Raw genomic sequence first — 7,419 nt, 5'->3', positions numbered from 1 at the left:
TCCATATCAAGACACAAGGCTCGACTTGTAGCAAGAGGTTTCAGCCAGGAATATGGTGTAGACTATGATGAAACATTCTCTCCTGTTGTGAGACATACTACTGTTAGATTGCTATTAAGTCTAGCTGCACAATCTGGATGGGTTTTGCATCAAATGGATGTTAAAAATGCTTTTCTGCGTGTCATACTTAATGAAGAAGTTTATATGGCACAACCTGGAGGATTCGAAAATGTTTCTCAACCTCATCTGGTTTGTAAACTTAAGAAATCCTTGTATGGCTTGAAGCAAGCATCACGGGCTTGGAATGAAAGGTTCACCAATTTCTTGCCTAGTCTTGGTTTCAAAAGCTCATATGCTGATCCATCATTATTTGTTAAAACATCATGGAGTTCCATGGCTTATCTTCTGTTATATGTAGATGATATCATTTTCATTGGTAATTGTGAAGATCTTATATCAGAAATCAAGTTGGCATTGCACGCTGAATTTGATATGAAGGATTTAGGGAGACTTCATTATTTTCTAGGCCTTGAAATAAAGTACACTTCTGATGGTCTCTTTGTATCTCAACACAAGTATGCAGTTGAATTGATTCATAAAGCAGGCTTGGATGATTGTCACACACATGTCACTCCTTGTCAATCTGGTGTGAAGTTGTATACGGAGGGCAGCACTCCCTTAAACACTACTGATATTCCATACTTCTGAAGCTTAGTAGGATGCCTGCAATATCTTACTTTTACAAGGCTTGATATAGCCTACAGTGTGAACTCTGTGTGTCAATTTTTACATTCTCCAACTGAAGCTCATCTTTTGGCTGCCAAACGAATTCTTATATATGTTAAAGGTACAGTCAATCATGGCATATATTTCAGGAGGGGTTTTCAGCAGCCACAACAGTTTCATCTTCAGGCTTATTGTGATGCTAATTGGACAGGGGATCCCAATGACAGGAAATCCACAACTGGATTTGTTGTTTTACTTAATAATTCACTGATTTGAGCGTTTTTCATTCGCCTATCGCTTAACAATCAACACGGTCATCAAAGATGGGAAGTATTTATGTCCCGGTTTATTGTACCTCAGGGATTATGAGCTAACTAAGAATCCTATGGTTCTAGGTCACCGAAAATCACTTGCACAAACAAATAAAAATAGAAAAAATGTTAAACAAGGCACCGAGCCTCATTCAAGCATGACTTTGCATCACACAAAGTCACGTAGACGGCCTTGCACCAAGCAAGGCCTAGATAGGGCCGTGAAACACACTAAAGTGTTTGTAATGCTCATGCCCACATGGATTTACAAATGAATGGTAGTGGGAAACTCACAATGTTTTTGGATTTTCATAAATGATAAATAAACTAACTAACTACGACATAAAAATAAGATAGATAGAAGGATGGGATGCATCGCATCAAGGTTCACCATGACATTCAAGGTTCTCCACACAAATCTAAAATCACATGGAATGATGATGATTAATTCAAATGATGCTTCAAATGTTTTGTCGGATTTCCATTTAGCATTAAGAGGTCGAAAAGAAAGCTAAATTGATTGTCATAAAATAGTAGTCAAACCCTAGGCAAAAACAAGAAGAAGAAAGAATACTTAGTTTTTGGCTACCCTATACTAGTCTCAAACCTTATGCCTTGTTAGGGCCATAAGTGCTCAAAACTAAATGCTTTATGTTTCGACAATCGATTGTAACACACTCTAGCAACCATCACCACAAATAATAAGGTCGAAAAGAATACTTGTGATAACAATTACCCTACCCATGCCAACAATTCCGAATACTATTCCGATACTTAAGGGTAATAATACTCAAAATTGGGTGATTGGAGGACCACAATCGAAGAAATCCAAATGGAAATAGAGATATGCAATGGGAAAATTCAACCATACTCATGCCATAATCTAAATTGAAATATAAATTCCCCAATTTAATATTCCAATTCCAACACACCAAACATAGATTAAGGAGGGGAAAACCTAAACCATTCATCTAGAGCATCTAGAGTGAAGAAATTAAAGCAAGAGTACACAAATCATATGAATAAACATCAATTTTATTAATTCCTCAACAAAACCATACAAAACTAAACTTGGGTTTCAAAACCTAAAACCATGAGAGGTCACACACAAGTATATATCAATACACATCAAACAACACCATAAGCAAGAAATAAAAGAGAGAAAGAAGAGGGAAAGAGAAGAGAAATCCATGAAAGTCAAGGCAAAGCTTGTCACTAGCTATTGCCATTACTTCATGGCTTCTCTTGCTACCCTTATGAAGCCATGGTGTAGAGATGGTGGTCTAGATACCGGAAATGTGTGTGCCTCCTCCTTGTGCAAGCTTACATGTGAAGAATGGGGGATGAAGAAGAGAAGAAGAGGTTAGAAAGGAGAGATCTCCCAAATTCGGCCAAAAGGCCTAGGGTGTAGAAAAATGGGTCTTAAGTTTGTGCAATGTGTGTGCAAAGGTGTTTAAATACCCCATTGGGTTCTAGGGTCAAGATTGGACTTGTACCCTAGATCCCAGGGCTAAAAAACAAGTAGAAAATGGGTAAAATGAAAAGACTAAAACAACCTAATAAAAATGTAGAGAATTAGAAGATTAGAAAACATTTTGGAAAATAAAAGGAAATCCGGAGGGTAAAAATGTAAGTAAGTGTGCGTCTAGTGTGAACACAAATAAATATCTCCATCCACATGTGTGATGTGTGTGAGGTGTGTGGTCCACTAATTATTATTGTCATTACATCAATTTTGAATTTGAATTTTGAATACAAAGATGTAATACAAATGGGCTTGGGTCTTCACTTGTGTGTTTCTTTGGTCTTGGGCCTCGGACATCTTGCTATTGGGTCAAGTTTACTTGGTTGACCCGATGGTCAACTAGTTGACTTTTCGTGCTTTAGTTGGAGTTGACTTTTTGCTCGAATTCGCTACTTCTTTCGTCTTTTTCCTCTCTTGACCATAATTTCCTACAAATGAAGAAAATAAAGTAATACTACAAAATAATGCTTGAATATTCGCTAATTTCAAGGTAATTAGGGCTAGAAACACACATAAATCACGTGTGAATCATTCACCTAAACTGTCCAGTTAGAAAGATCTGACTAGCAGACGATACTAAACTATTCTAAATGTCATGAAAATTTACAGACAGACTCTAGAGACAACAAAGTAACTACTGACAAAATTTGACGATTTTAGAAGATGTTTTGATCGGTCAAATAATTTAATAAAGATAATAATAAAAAAGGGGGTGATTCATGAATAATTTGATGAAAAAGTAAATGACTTCAAAAATAATAAAAATGGGGTGATTCATCAATAATTTGATGAAAAAGTAAATGACTTCAAAAATAATAAAAAGGGGGTGATTCATGAATAATTTGATGAAAAAGTAAATGACTCTGAAAATAATAAAAAGGGGGTCATTCAAGAATTTGAAAAACAAGTTAGGGGATTTGCATCCACCACCAATCAATCATTCAAACTATTCATGTTCAACCTAATTTCATTTATCTATAGATGAAGGTGCTCAAGCTAATTTACCGTTAGAACTAACCTATTGTTTTTGTTTATGTGTATGCTAGGTGGGAGACGCTCTACACCTAAACTATTTTTGTTGACGCAACTCTACATTTAACACAAAGAAATCATTAAGAATAAGAAAAACGAGACACCACAATGCATCATGAGTAAGACGCGTATTAATTAATCTAGGAACCTAATCACTTACCTTATAGACAATTCACTACTTAGAACTCTTAATGACCTTCTTGAAAAGAAACAAGAAATGTTATTCATAGCAATAGAACCCTAAATATGCATACTAAGTTGCGCACCAATAAACATAAATAGAATTCATCAATTAATGTAGAAATCACTTACCTTATAGACAATTCACTACTTAGAACTCTTAATGACCTTCTTGAAAAGAAACAAGAAATGTTATTCCTAGCAATAGAACCCTAAATATGTATACTAAGTTGCGCACCAATAAACATAAATAGAATTCATCAATTAATGTAGAAATAGAAATTAGGTTCACATCCAATAGATAAATAAGTTTACAATCATGATTTGGGGCTTTTACAAACCCCTAACTACTAAAGAGTTAGTTATATATTCATAGAAAGAAAAACAAAACAAAATAAAGAAAGGGAAGAAGAAGAAGCCACAGCAAAGGCCACGGGAAAGAGCTAGAGAGCGAGAGATGGAGCATTTTCAGATGTTACACAACCCTTTTATATTGCTCCTTGAGTCCTCATTTCCGGCCAAAGCCACAGAAACAGCAAAGAAGTTGGTGACATCGTCTATGGACGACATTATGTGGAGGTTTGCTGTGAGGAAGAGACAAAACTTGACTTTAAGAGATTAGGGTTTGGTGCGTGCTAGAGCGGCATTTGAAGCAACAAATTATCAACCTTGATCCTCATCTGATTGCTTGAGCTAGCTTTTCAAGTGTGTATACTACTAGTTATTACTAACTTCCTATACATCACGTTGTTTAGTTTTTAATTAAAATCTAGATCTTGTAAAAGTAAAATGAGAATTGGAATTGGTCTACTCATTTCATTTCATAGTCCCTTTATATAGGGAGAAAATTACAACAGAAATATCAATTACAATAATGACATTAAATGCTGATTGATCTGTAATTGATGTTGATTGATGGTAATCGCTAATTCTTTGATTCTTTCTTCGTCAGTCAATTTGACAAAGGCACATAATATGCTTGTCCTTTAACACTCCCCTTTGTGCCAAGTCAAAGACGAAATGGTGCATGAGTTGTTGCCTCACTAAAAACCTTGCCAAGTAACAATAAAAACCCTGTGGGACAAAAAATACACCTTAGTCGAAGGAAAAGAGCACAACCCACCTTTTACATTTGAGGATGACATGTTTGTGTTAGACTCCCCCTGACGTCTACACCTCCCCCTGATCCTTACATTAATCAAGGGAAAGTCTTCGCATTCCTATGTTTTTCACATGTTTCTCAAATGTAACCTTAGGCAATGATTTGGTGAATAAATCTGCCACATTCTCCTCAGACCTTACTTAATTCACTTGAATCTTGAGGAGTGCCTATTGTTGCTGATTGTAGAAAAATTTTGGCGATATGTGTTTTGTATTATCACCCTTGATATATCCTAGCTTCATCTGTTCGATGCAAGCTGCATTATCTTCATAAATGCAAGTAGACTCTTCAGTGGTAGAACTCAAACCACTAGTCCCTCGAATATGTGTAATGATAGCTCTTAACCATATACTCAAGAACCGCCTCATGTAGGGCAATGATTTCTGAGTGGTTCGAGGAGGTAGCCATAAGGGTTTGTTTGGTTGATCTCCAAGATATCGTCGTGTTCCCAATGGTAAGTACATAACCAGCTTGGGAACGACCTTTATGTGGGTCAAAGAGGTACCCAACATCAGCAAAACCAACCAAAACGTCATTTGGCGTTTCAGTGTAGTGAGTGGCGCTTTCGCTATCAACATTTCCTTTAGGGATTGTAGTTCCATCTGTTGTCCCTCTTGTCTCTCTGTAGGGAAAGAACAATTCCAAGTCAATGGTTCCTTTTAGGTATCTAAAAATGTTCCTAATATCATTCCAGTGACGCTGCGTTGGCGCTGAGCTAAATCTAGCTAACAAGTTCACTGAGAATGTGTAGACCCCCGTACTTTTTATTGTTTATTTTAATTTGTCGTATAACGTATGAAACTACGTATTCGTAAGGTACACAAGTATTCGCGCTTAGGTTAAGACTTTGAGGCCATTTAAAGGATTAAGAAATTAGAAAAAAAAAATCCAATTTGGGTCTAGAAAAGTATTTTTAAAGTATCGAGGCTTAGGACAAGCCAGGAAAATTTTCCCGAAAGGATTCGGTGAAGTATCGAAGAAATAAGGTTGTTTGAAGAGGTAATTTTCGGAGTGGGCTTAAGGAAAATTAAGAGAAAAAGAAAATTGGTGCAGCCCAAGCCCACTTGGTCCAAAATGAGGGGCAAATTCGACTTTTCACAATTAAATTTGGGAGAGGTATTTAAGGAACACATTCTCCAAACCCTAGCCTCAACCCACCTCATTTTTCATTTCAACTTTCTCTCTCTACCTGAGAGCTTCTCTCTCCTCATTCTCGCCGGAAATCGCCGCCGCTGCACCACCGCCGGAACCCGGATTTCAACCAAAATTACCAGATTATCTCCTCTTCCTCCCCTCTTTCCATTTCTCCAACCAAAATCCAGAAATTTGGCCATTCAATCCTCCAAAAACCCTAGAACCCGAAGCTAATTTGAGGGTTTTTGTGATTTCTTCTTTCCAAGCTTAAATCAAGGTAATATCCATCCTAATCTAGCCTCTATTCCTTCGATCTATACATCTTTCTTATCAAATTCGAGTTTTTGATTTCCATTTTGATTTTTGGTGCATGAACCCGATTTCTCCTTAAACCATGAAGCTAGGCTACGGGTTTGGCAAGGATTTGTGGTAAGGATCTATCCATGCAACCTTGTTTTCGAGTTTTTTGGTTGAGATGATGATGTTGGATGGATTTGTAGGTGAAGAAGGCCAAGGAGAAGGAATAGGCTGTGATTTTTGAAGAAGAAAGGGTAAGGAATGGGTTTTGGACAAACCCTAGAATTTTTTGGAATTTATTTGGTTGATTTTGATTATGTTGACCTATTGTTGTTGTTGGAAAAATTGTGAAAAATAGAGATTTGAGGATGGTTTAATTAGTAGGATTTTATTAGCCTAATTTTTCAAAGTGTTGGAATTTTGGTGTTGAAGATTTGGTGATTATTGTTGTGTATTTTTGGCCAAAAGAAAAAGAAAAGGAAGAAGAAAAGAAATGGATTTGTTTTTGGAAGAAAAGGAAAATAAAGAAAATGGTAAAAGTTGGATTAAATGAGTTTTTACTGTGATAAAGTGGTAAAAAGTGAAGAAGGTGAAAGTAAAGGTAAATTCGGTAAAAAAAAGGAGGTAAAAGGTAAAAGTGAAAGTGTGGAGGTAAAAGTCATGGTAAAAGTGAAAAGGTGAAAAAGGAGAAGTAAATGGGTAAAAGTAAAAGTAAAACTTTATTTATAATTATTTACTTATTTATTTTTAATAAATAAGAATTATTTACTTATTTATTTTTAATAAATAATAAATAATGGTAAATAAAGGAATACTTGGTCAAAAGTCAAAAGTCAACTCCGAGAGTTGACCAGGGTTGACCGACCTCGAAAAACATGAGGATCGACTCGACTTTGGTCGCTCGGATTGGCGAAGGTTTAGCGGAGCGATAAGGACGTTGAAAGAAGTAGTTTCCCAAATTGGTAAAGGTTGAAAGAAATAATTAATGGTCTCATTGAAATAAAAATGATTTAGTGTGCGCGGTTACTTAAAGTTGATCATAATGTTTACCT

At 36.1% G+C, this 7,419-nt stretch overlaps 1 long non-coding RNA gene across 1 annotated transcript; it reads left to right on the top strand.

Annotated features, from left to right (window-relative positions):
• Positions 1-6,107: 6,107 nt before the first annotated feature.
• Positions 6,108-6,605, top strand: LOC112173952. The gene is made up of 3 exons (XR_005801626.1): positions 6,108-6,347; positions 6,475-6,499; positions 6,571-6,605. It is a non-coding gene; the product is annotated as an uncharacterized LOC112173952 (long non-coding RNA).
• The last annotated feature ends 814 nt before the right edge of the window (positions 6,606-7,419 follow it).

This window comes from Rosa chinensis, chromosome 6 (genome assembly GCF_002994745.2).
Source record: "Rosa chinensis cultivar Old Blush chromosome 6, RchiOBHm-V2, whole genome shotgun sequence".
NCBI classification, from domain to species: domain Eukaryota; kingdom Viridiplantae; phylum Streptophyta; class Magnoliopsida; order Rosales; family Rosaceae; genus Rosa; species Rosa chinensis.
This window is presented reverse-complemented; position numbering and strand designations above follow the sequence as displayed.